The following is a 10,406-nucleotide window of genomic DNA, read 5'->3' as shown; positions in this document are numbered from 1 at the left end:
ATTCTCTTTTGTAAAAAAAATAATAAACAGAAGCCTCAATTAAATAGAGTTGGGAGAGTAGAAGAGGGAGTTCTCACAGCCTACGACGACAGCAGAGCCCAACAGGAAGAAGAGAGACACCTCTTCTTTCCTGACAAGAACAAGCCAATGAAAAGCCATGAACTCTTTGTTTACTGTAGCCCTCCCAACTTCCTTTTCTTCTCTATGAAAACATTCTTCTTTCCTTGACATGTGGAGACTTGCTTGCGGCTCGCCATGATTGCAGCCCCCAAACTGTAGTTCTCTGCTGATCCCAAATAAACCCATCTTTGCTGGAAAAATATCTGGCAGTCTATTTATTTCAGGTCAACACTTTCTATTCCTCTTCCAATACTGTCTCTGAATATTCTTCCTACTCCTGCATTAATCAACGTACCTAAAAATCTCATATTGAATGTAGTCCATAGAGTTTTCCTAGAAAATTCTACTAATTCTGTCTCCTTGATCCAGTCATTGATTGTTCAAATTGTGCAGGTGTCACATATGCACAAACATAATTTTTCTGTGCCAAATTCATTATTCGATCTAATAACTTGATTTTGGATAATACTTTGGTAAATATTACTCAATTTAAACAGTCAATAGATGAACATTATTATTGTGTCTTTTCATTTTCTTTTCTATTATCCTAGGTTCTCACATTTGATTTTTCACCATTCAATCATTTGCATGGGAAGTCATTTTTGAGTTCTACCTACTGTAAAAAATGTAGTCCCTTTTTTTCCTCATTAATGTTGCTTTTCCCATAAGAGAGCAGAGAATTTTAAATAGGTCATTATATACAAGGAATATGTCATGGATATTAGGTGTTGACTTTTACTTAAAAGTTAAACATCAACCGATTAATGTATAGAAGGAATACACATTATGGGAATCAAAGACTGACCCCATTGTAGTAACCCAATTCCATAACATAGCTTAAAAAAAAAGGAAAAAAAAATACTGTATTAGGAGCAACCTGGTTCTAGTCTTGGCTTTGCCACTTTTGGCAGTTTTAGGTTCTTTATAACCTGACTAGTTTGATGTAGTTTTCAAACATTTTTAAACAGTGGAATCAATTTTCCAAAGAAATCTTTCAATATAACGCATTAGATTAAACAGGTAAAGTGAAGGTGTTCGGATTAAAGCTGAAGAGGGAGATCTGGGGGCCTGGGGGCCTCCAAAGAAGTATGTCCACCTACTCTTCTCACAAGGCCTTTCACTTAAAGCAGCCTTCAAAGCAACTCCGTGGAACACAGTTTAAATGAAATGCTCTTTAAAGTTTCTTCTATCTTTAACCTCTTATGATAAACTGTAATAACTACACGTATCACAAAGACTGAGCTTTTTGTTATTATTACTGTTATTATTACTGTTGTTATTTGCTTTTCTCTTAGGGTAGAGTACAATTATGATTCATTAGGAGAAGGGAAGCGATTCTTTTTTTCTCTCATCAATTATATGACCAGAAGAGATGTCAATTCATTGCCTGGAGTCCATGGGGACATTTTGACTGTCAGCTAGAATCCCTTACCTTTGAATTGCACTGGCATAAAATGGGCCCAGATTCCAGTGCTTTATTTTGTGTATGCAAATATTTTAGAGACAATTTCAAAGGCAGAATTAGTTCTGATCATTTCTCTTTCCTGGGGTTGGGAGGAAGAAGACAGAATAAGGGTGAATGTTCATTCCTTTAAATTAGTGGCAACTGAAATAAAATGTAAGATCCCTTTGAAATGTAGAAAGTGTTCAATCTCTAGACCATCTGCAGCAAATTTACAGCAAACACTCCTGCATCCCTGGAAACAGTTTTATGCCACAAACTAGGAACTTCTCCAAAGTTACAATTACGTGATTCAAAACAGGTAATTTTCACCCCAATCTCGACTTTTCATTCCAGGTCTTAGTTAATGCTGTCTTGATGGTTGCTGTTTGATGAATCAGCTTTCCTGTTAACTAGAGGTGCAGGGCTATCATCTAATGAAAACAGTCTGTATTTTATGGCTCCCTGGGCTGCAGTTCTGCATATTAAAATGGAATTTCAATCTCACTGTTAGAAATAAAATCAAAAATAGCATCTGTGGTTTGAACAGAACTGAGAAAAACGCTGCTCATTTAATTTTAACAATATTTTTCATGCTAGACAGTATAAAGAAGAGGCCCTGGATGTAATTTTAGAATGCCTATAAATTAGAAATAAATTGGTAGAAATCAACACAATAGTACAGTGCATGGGTTAGTTCATTATATCTACAAATTTAAATGCTAAAAGTTTTTTGCTCTCATTAGAAGTTTGCCAAAATGTTCACAAATTAAGGGTTCCTACTGTTCTTCAAATTGCACTGGTAGCAGGTCACTTTCCACTCCTCCTGTTGGAAGTATTGAGCATCTCTGATAACTGTCCGAAAGTTTCTTATCTGTCTAGGAATAAGTGCACATTCAATCAGGAAGAGGAATTCAAGAAGAAGATGAAAGAGAAATGAATTAATTGTTATAAAGACCAATAAGCAATGTCAGCAAAGTTACAAGGCAGTGTTTGCAGGTAGAAAGGACTCTTTATTCTTTGGCAAGCTGAAGGGGTGTAGGACTGAGCGTTTAAGCGTCTTCTAAAAAAAAAAAACCTTGAATATAGGAATTATTAATATCTTTTTTACAGATGAGGAAATCTAGGCTCAGAAAAGTTAGTTTACTTATCAATTGTCAACCTATGACCCTTTCACTTTCAATGCCCAGGATCTTTGGGCATGAGCTGCCCAACCTAAAATATTCTGCCGTAATTAATTTAACATCTCTACATATAATAAAGAAAATGAGAAAAGTTTTTCTAACATGTTATGAACAAAGAAAATATAACTAAACATTTAAGGAATTTTCATAGCTTTATCAATATTCCATATAAACTTGATGTGCCTTGTTAAACAGTCAATGCAGTAATTTCCTGGAGTACTTACATAAATGTTTAGGCAACAATTTAAACTCTAACATGAGTCCAGCTCATTGTAGAGTGATATAATAATCGCTATATGCTTAGGGTCAAGTTGAAAGAAATGAGTATGTGGGTAATACAGAATCATCTAATGTTAAAGTATATGGGTCAGGTTTTTTAAAATAATTAATTAATTAATTAATTAATTCTGGCTGTGTTGGGTCTGTTGCTGCGCACGGGTTTTCTCTAGTTGTGGCGAGCGGGGGCTACTCTTCGTTGCGGTGCACGGGCTTCTCATTGCGGTGGCTTCTCTTGTTGCGGAGCACGGGCTCTAGGTGTGCAGGCTTCAGTAGTTGTGGCACGTGGGCTCTAGAGCACAGGCTCAGTAGTTGTGGCGCACGGGCTTAGTTGCTTGGCAGCATGTGGGATCTTCCCGGACGAGGGCTCGAACCCGTGTCCCCTGCATCGGCAGGCGGATTCTTAACCACTGCGCCACCAGGGAAGTCTTATGGGTCAGCTTTTAAGTGCAGAAGAAAGAGATTCATTGGGGTATGTGCCTTTGTAGGATTCAAGCTGTGTCTTAAAGCAAGAATAAGATTTATGTATGTGAGTGTGGGAATGGGGTTAGATTTTACATAACAAAGTGATATTGAGATGATGAACATGGTACAATTCCATAATTTCTAATCTTCAATTCTGAAATCTAAAAAGTTCTGAAAACAGAAAGTTTTTATAACTCATTTATTGGTAAAATAGGACCTAAACTAATGGAAGGATTTTAACAGTCTTTATGTATTCCACTTGGTGTAAATCTTTATATATTTTGCTGCAGAAATATTAATGTTTTGTTGTTTTTGTTTAAAGATTCTGCCTCAGATCCAACAGGGGTTGTTATATAATATACTGATATGCCTCCATTAGTATCTTTCTTAGATGTAAAATTTTCTTATTCTTTTATACATCTGACACCAATTTTCTGGGTAAGGGATTATAAACATTTAATTCTATTGGGAGGAAGAGAAGGAAAGAGGACTAAGACATTGAGGAGCCAGAGGGGATGGTGTACAATGAAGGAGATGACACAGAACCTTAAAGATAGGCCAATGGTAAGAACTGATGCAGTAGGCACTAGTTAGGTGTTACTGATTCTTCACGATGAATGTAACATGGGAACATGGTAAGGTCATGGATAAGCTATTTAACTTCCCAATTCCTTAGTTTCCTTATCAATGAAACAAAGATAATAATAGTACCTACATTATTAGGCTGTTGTGAACATCAGTTGTTCTAATACACATATACCACTTAGAAGAGTTTCTGACATATATTTAGAGCCTGATAAATAGTACCTTTGACTATCATTGTCATTCTAGGACTAGTGACACTAAGTAAGATAATTAAGGATAGAAACAAATCACAAGGTTGACCCTAAAGTTTATTTTCTGGAAGACTGGGGAAAGATGGCCTTATTATACAAGAAAGAAATATAAACACTTCTATGGCTTCATTTGTTCACCTCAGAGCTTGAGGGTAGATGCTCTGATTTTTAAAAAGGTACAGAAAAGCATCATGGAAATTACTGCCTAGTAAATCAAATGCAGGGGAAATAATAAAGCATATTATTACTAGAATCGTACAAACCTCTAGCAGATGTTGGATTCATGATATCCACTTGGATATCAAATAGGCAAGTTTAACTAGATAGAAAGTTTGCAGCATTGTTTTGTCTTTTTTTCATAAAATGATAAAATATTTGGATGACAAAAATACAGTCCCTTAATTCTATAATTCAAATATGGTCAATTTTTTTGGACATAACCTACAAGGCAGAGGAATATATATATATATATCCTGGATCATCACAGAGTGATGCTCTGGGAAGAGTAGGCTATAGTCCACGAATAGAGAATAGAGAATTGTCCTAGTGGGAAGTTGAAAGCATACTTTATTTCAGAGACCCTGCACTCAACTTTAGAATTCATCCTCTTTAAAACACCCATGACAGGTAAAGTCCATAATCACTAGGTGAGCTAAATTTATTTTTCCACTTGGATGTGTCATACTTAAAATATTTATTATTCTAGCCCAGAATATAATCAAACATTTTCTTGAATATTCCCAATAAATATTTTGATTAACCAAAAAGATAATCTAGTGAGAAATATTTCGCATTATATAGGGATTTACTAGAAAAAATATTCTAATAATGAAAGTCTCTATCATGAATTCTGTCTTCATCCTTCCACTAAAATAATTCCCTGACCATGCTTAATTAAGCACCTAACAATCATGGAGCTATTTCTTGCACATACAAATATAAAAGACATAATTCCTGTGTTCTTTGAGGTCACAGCTCAGTGTCCCAAGACTAGATTCCACTGAGCATCGTAACCCACCAGTCTAGAATAGATTCCTGACCTGATTGATGGCTTTAACTCGCTTAACAATAATGCTGGATTTTCCCTGTTATTGGTGTGTTCAAGCGCCTGGGCTATAAAGTTGTCAGATTGTAGTTCAGATTTTTAGCCTGTCACTTACTAAGTTTTTGACCTTGGACAACTTAAATTTTCTGTTGCCTCATTTTTCTTATTTATAAATAGACATTATAATATCTTTCCTATAGTTCCACTGTGATGACTAAGCATGTGTAGAGTCCAGTGTAGTGTCAAGAATGTACTCAAATATGAATTCTCATTCTGATATCAATGTCTCACCTTGGTTTTCTCCATCCCTTCAGTTCCTTCCTGTGACTTCTTGGTTCCTGATGTCAGCACAGTCTTTTAACTACCCTGATTGCTTTACCCGTTAATGATAAAAGTAATAAACTCTTGTTAACTGGATCCTTACTGATTTTTCTACACTAACACTCATATCAAAGGGGATCAACAGAGTTGAACATGTGCCTAAAATATAGTAATAGCAAATTTTTTAACTGCTTATTTTGCATTCAGGTGCTATGCTAAATACTTTTACACATATTTTCTCATTTTATCCTTATAATTAAAGAGGCAGATACTGTATTTTTTTCCTATTTTGTAGGTAAATAAGACTCAAAGAGATTAATAAATTACCTAAGGTTACAGGCCTAATAATTGATAGCACCTGATTTTAAACCAGATACTCCTGACTCCAGACCTTTGCTCTGCCCGAGACATGGTATAACTATGACAGTCCTCAAAGGGCCCACGTGTTTCAGAGTTCTTGTCACAAATTTAAAAACTACATCATATTCGTTTCCTATCGCTGCTATAACAATTTACCACAAATTTAGTAGGTTAAACAACACAAAAATTAATTTTCTTATAGTTTTGGAGGTCAGAAGTCCAAAATTATTTCAACTGATTGAGCTAATGTCAAAGTATTGTCAGGGTTAGTTTTTTTGTTTTGTTTTTGTATTTTGTTTGTTTGTTTGTTTGAAGCCCTGAGGGAAAAAAATCAGCTTCTTTGCTTTTTTCAGCTCTAAGGGCTGCCTGTATTTCTTGGCTTTTGGCCCCCTCGTCCATCTTCAAACTGCATTACTCCAGCTTTTGCTTTTGTCATCACTGTGCCTTCTCCTCGATTCGGACTCCTCCTGTATCCCTCTTATAAGGACAGTTGTGATTACACTGAGCTCACTGGGATAATCTAGGTTAATCTCCCCATCTCAAACTCCTTCATTTAATCACATCTGCAAAGTTCCTTTTGCTATATAAGGCGACACTTACAGGTTCCGAGGATTAGAGTTTGAGTACATTTGGAGGGCCATTATTTGGCCTGTCACATACAGCTTCACTTATATTAACTCCCTACAATTACATGAATAGGAAATTTACTTGGAGAAATTCATAATGGGATTAAATATGGCCTTTGAAATCACTGTTATGGTCTTTGAACCATGATGGGAATATTGTGATTTGCTTTTATCTACCAAATGGGAAAAAATATCTTCCAAAGTACTGAGTGACAGAAAAGCACTATATTAATAAAGCAGGATTGTTTAATGCATAGCATTTTTCTGTACATAAAACAACAGATTTCCCTCCAACAAATACTTGTTAGTGGAACAGATGTATTAAAAAAAAAAACGCATTTTCACGTAACAATGTTATCTAATACTTAGACTGCTTCTGTGATCACTTTCTTCTTTTTTCTATTCAAATACAGTGCATGATTTTCATGTTCAGCTGTATTAGCCACAGTTCCCAATGTACTTGTTTATCTGATGCAGGGTTAATGTGGTATCAAGAAATTATATGGAATTAGAATTTCTAGTTATTGAACAAGAGTTATAGCAACACCATCAGACTCTGTATTGGATATGTTACAAAAAGAAGAAAAAAATTAAAAACTAATATAAACTAGGGGAGAATATTCTGATAATGACCTTCTTACATGGCATTTCATATTGTGCAGCTTATGAACCTGGCCAACATGTCAGAAAACTGTATCTTTAATGGGTCTTTATAACCATCTTTCCAACCTCTGAAAGATATTAGCTAATAAAGGAGAACATGGCTTGCATTATTTAGGGCCTGAATAATTAGGAAGTCGGTCTCCAGACAGAGCTGATATGCGTTATTATTGTAAAAATCTAGGATACCATATTAACTACATCTTTGCTATCTGAAAGACAGACATTGAGGTGGTAGTCAGAGATATGCTGCAATCCCTTCTCAGATCTGAATTGTTCATTTTCATTTTAAAGCAAACTTGTTTTTCTTTCATTTGAATTTAAATAATGATCTCTACCACCTGGTTGAGAAACATTAATGTCTTCAGCTTCCTTTGGGATAAAAGAAACTAGTTTACTTACCACAGAATACATCTAATTCATAGTCTCTTATCTAGTCAATAGCAGCATTTGCCATTACATGCTCTGAAATGGAAAACTGCTGGACAAGGAAAAAAATAAATTAAAAGGAAGTTAAATACTCTCTGACAGATGGACCAATTAGTTACAAACTTCAATGAGGTAAAGATGTGATCTGTGGTGGTTCAGGATTTTCTGTGTATTGTCTGTGAGTGTGTATGCACTCACATGCATGTCTACAGAAATTCAGGAAACTCTCAGGCCTCCCGAGGATATCAGCATTGAATGGGCAACAAGCTGAGAGTGTAGCAAAAGGTCTTTCAAATATACATAGATGACACCATAACCCCATGTTTAGGTGGGAACAGGAAGAGGTGTATCTACACTTGGATTATAAGGACAAGTTTTCAGTGATTTTTTAGATTCCAGTTCAATGCACCTCAAGAATTTGGTTCCTATTATGTGAAAAACTCCTGGCTGAGTCCTGGGATACATTCTAAGTTATACAAGATATAGCCTTTGCACATAACTTGTACACAATCTAATAGTCATGTTATGAAATTTAGGAAATGTTGGGGGAGACTATAAAAGGGCAATAGTCCAGACACATTTTTTAAAAAATAAGTGGTATCAAAACGGAGAAACTGTTGTGATAATTAGAAGATATTAAAAGATATAAAAATAAAAATGTGTGGAATTTGTTTCAATTCTACTTTGAACAAACCAACTATAAGAAGATATTTTTGAGACAATCTAAAAAAAGTAAATACAAACTCAGTGTTAAAAGACATTGAAAAGAAAAATTATGTGATCTATTTTTTTAAAGGAATATAATTAACTTGAATTGGCAGACCTAGTGTGAATTTCCCATTAAAATGAGCAATCAGCTAAGTCAAAGTATTAGATAATGTTACAAATATCAACATGCATTTTGTTGTCAATAAAAACAGAGTACATCTACACCCCTTCCCTACAAAAATGTGCTCTGATCCCTTTGGCTTTAGATTATTTGGTCTTTCCTTTGCATATGCTATGTTGGAGAGGTGACATAATGTGCTGGTGGAGCGTGTGGGCTTTGGAGTCAGAGGGCAATAGTTTCCAGTGCTGGCTTCCTCACTTATCAGATGGCTAACTTGGACCAAGTTACTTAAGAAACCTCTAGATGTCTCATTCTCATCATCTGTGAAATTAGTTTATCCCTTGTGGGATTGTGGAGAGGATTTAATCAGAGGGTGTCACACAAGGCAAACAGCTTAGAAAAAACAAATTAGAAGGAACATCTCAACAGAACTATCTTTGAATTTTGAGCAAATGTTAAAGTAGCACTGATTTCTCATTGTATGTACTTTCAACTCTCTGTCATGTGATGTGTGGAGAAAGCTGAAGTTAGGAAGAATGTACTGTGGGAAGATACCTAGGTCAGACTATACATTTTGAAAGCCAGAAACATCTAAAGTCTCACTCCCCAGGGTTCTCAGCATTAAGACATCAAAAAAATGTACTCCGCTTCTGTAAGTTGAACTGATGTCTTTCAAATTATCTCAGTGACTCAAAGGGTCCTGCCTATGAAAAAAGGTGATTTTTAATACTGTGAACAGGGAAAGAATATAAATATCATCAGAAAGATGCATACTAGAGGCTTACAGAGATTCAAAAGAACAAGAAATAATTTCCAGCTTGGGAGAACAGTGAAGGCTTCATGGAAGAAGCAGCCTTTGAAATGAGCTTCTAGAAAGCTTGAAGATAAAAGGGGCTATGCCAGATGTAGGGAGAAGTAGAAACAAAGGCATACAGAACCATTGGGAATAAGAATTATCTTCTGTATCTCCATAAATATTGGGGTAGTAGATCATGACAAAAATCACTGAAAGATCTATTCTTTTTTAATTCGACTTTGAAATCTTATGTTTGTTTTTAAATTATATTTTTAGACATAATTGATGTACAATAAATCACACATTTTAAGTTGTGCAGTTTAATAAGTTTGACCTAGGTATACAACTGTGAAATGCACATCACACGCAAGAGACTAAATGTATCCGTCACTCCTCAAAGTTTCTTCATGACCCTTTGTAATCTCTACCCCTTGACACTCACAGCCCTCCAAGCCCAAGTAACTACGGATCTGTTTTCTGACACTATCAATTAGTTTTCAGTTTCTAGAAATGTATAAGAATGGAATTATACAGTATATACTCCTTTATGCCTGGTTCTTCCACTCAGCATAATTATTTTGAGATTCATCCATACTGTTGTATATATCAAGAGTTCAGTTCTTTTTACTGCTGAGTAGTATTCCATTATATGAATACACCACAATTTGTTTATCCATCTGTCTGCGGATATACATTCATATTGTTTCCATTTTTGACTATTTCAAATAAAGTTGCTATAAACACTTATGTACAAATTTTTCTCTGGACATATACTTTATTTTCCTTTGGGTAAATACTTAGTATTGGAATGGCTGGATCATATGGTAAGCGTCTGATTAACTTTTTCTTAAAACTGTCATTTTTTCCCCCAAAAATAATTGTATCCTTTGATATTCTTACCAACAGTGTATGGGAATTTTAATTGTTTAAATTCTCACTAACATTTGTTATTGTCAATCTTTTAAATTTTATCCATTCTAAAACATGTGTAGTGATGTTGCATTGTGCTTTTAATTTG

Source organism: Balaenoptera acutorostrata, chromosome 6, assembly GCF_949987535.1.
Source record: "Balaenoptera acutorostrata chromosome 6, mBalAcu1.1, whole genome shotgun sequence".
Taxonomy (NCBI): Eukaryota; Metazoa; Chordata; class Mammalia; order Artiodactyla; family Balaenopteridae; genus Balaenoptera; species Balaenoptera acutorostrata.
The sequence above is the reverse complement of the archived record's forward strand: the minus strand, read 5'-3'. Positions refer to the sequence as shown.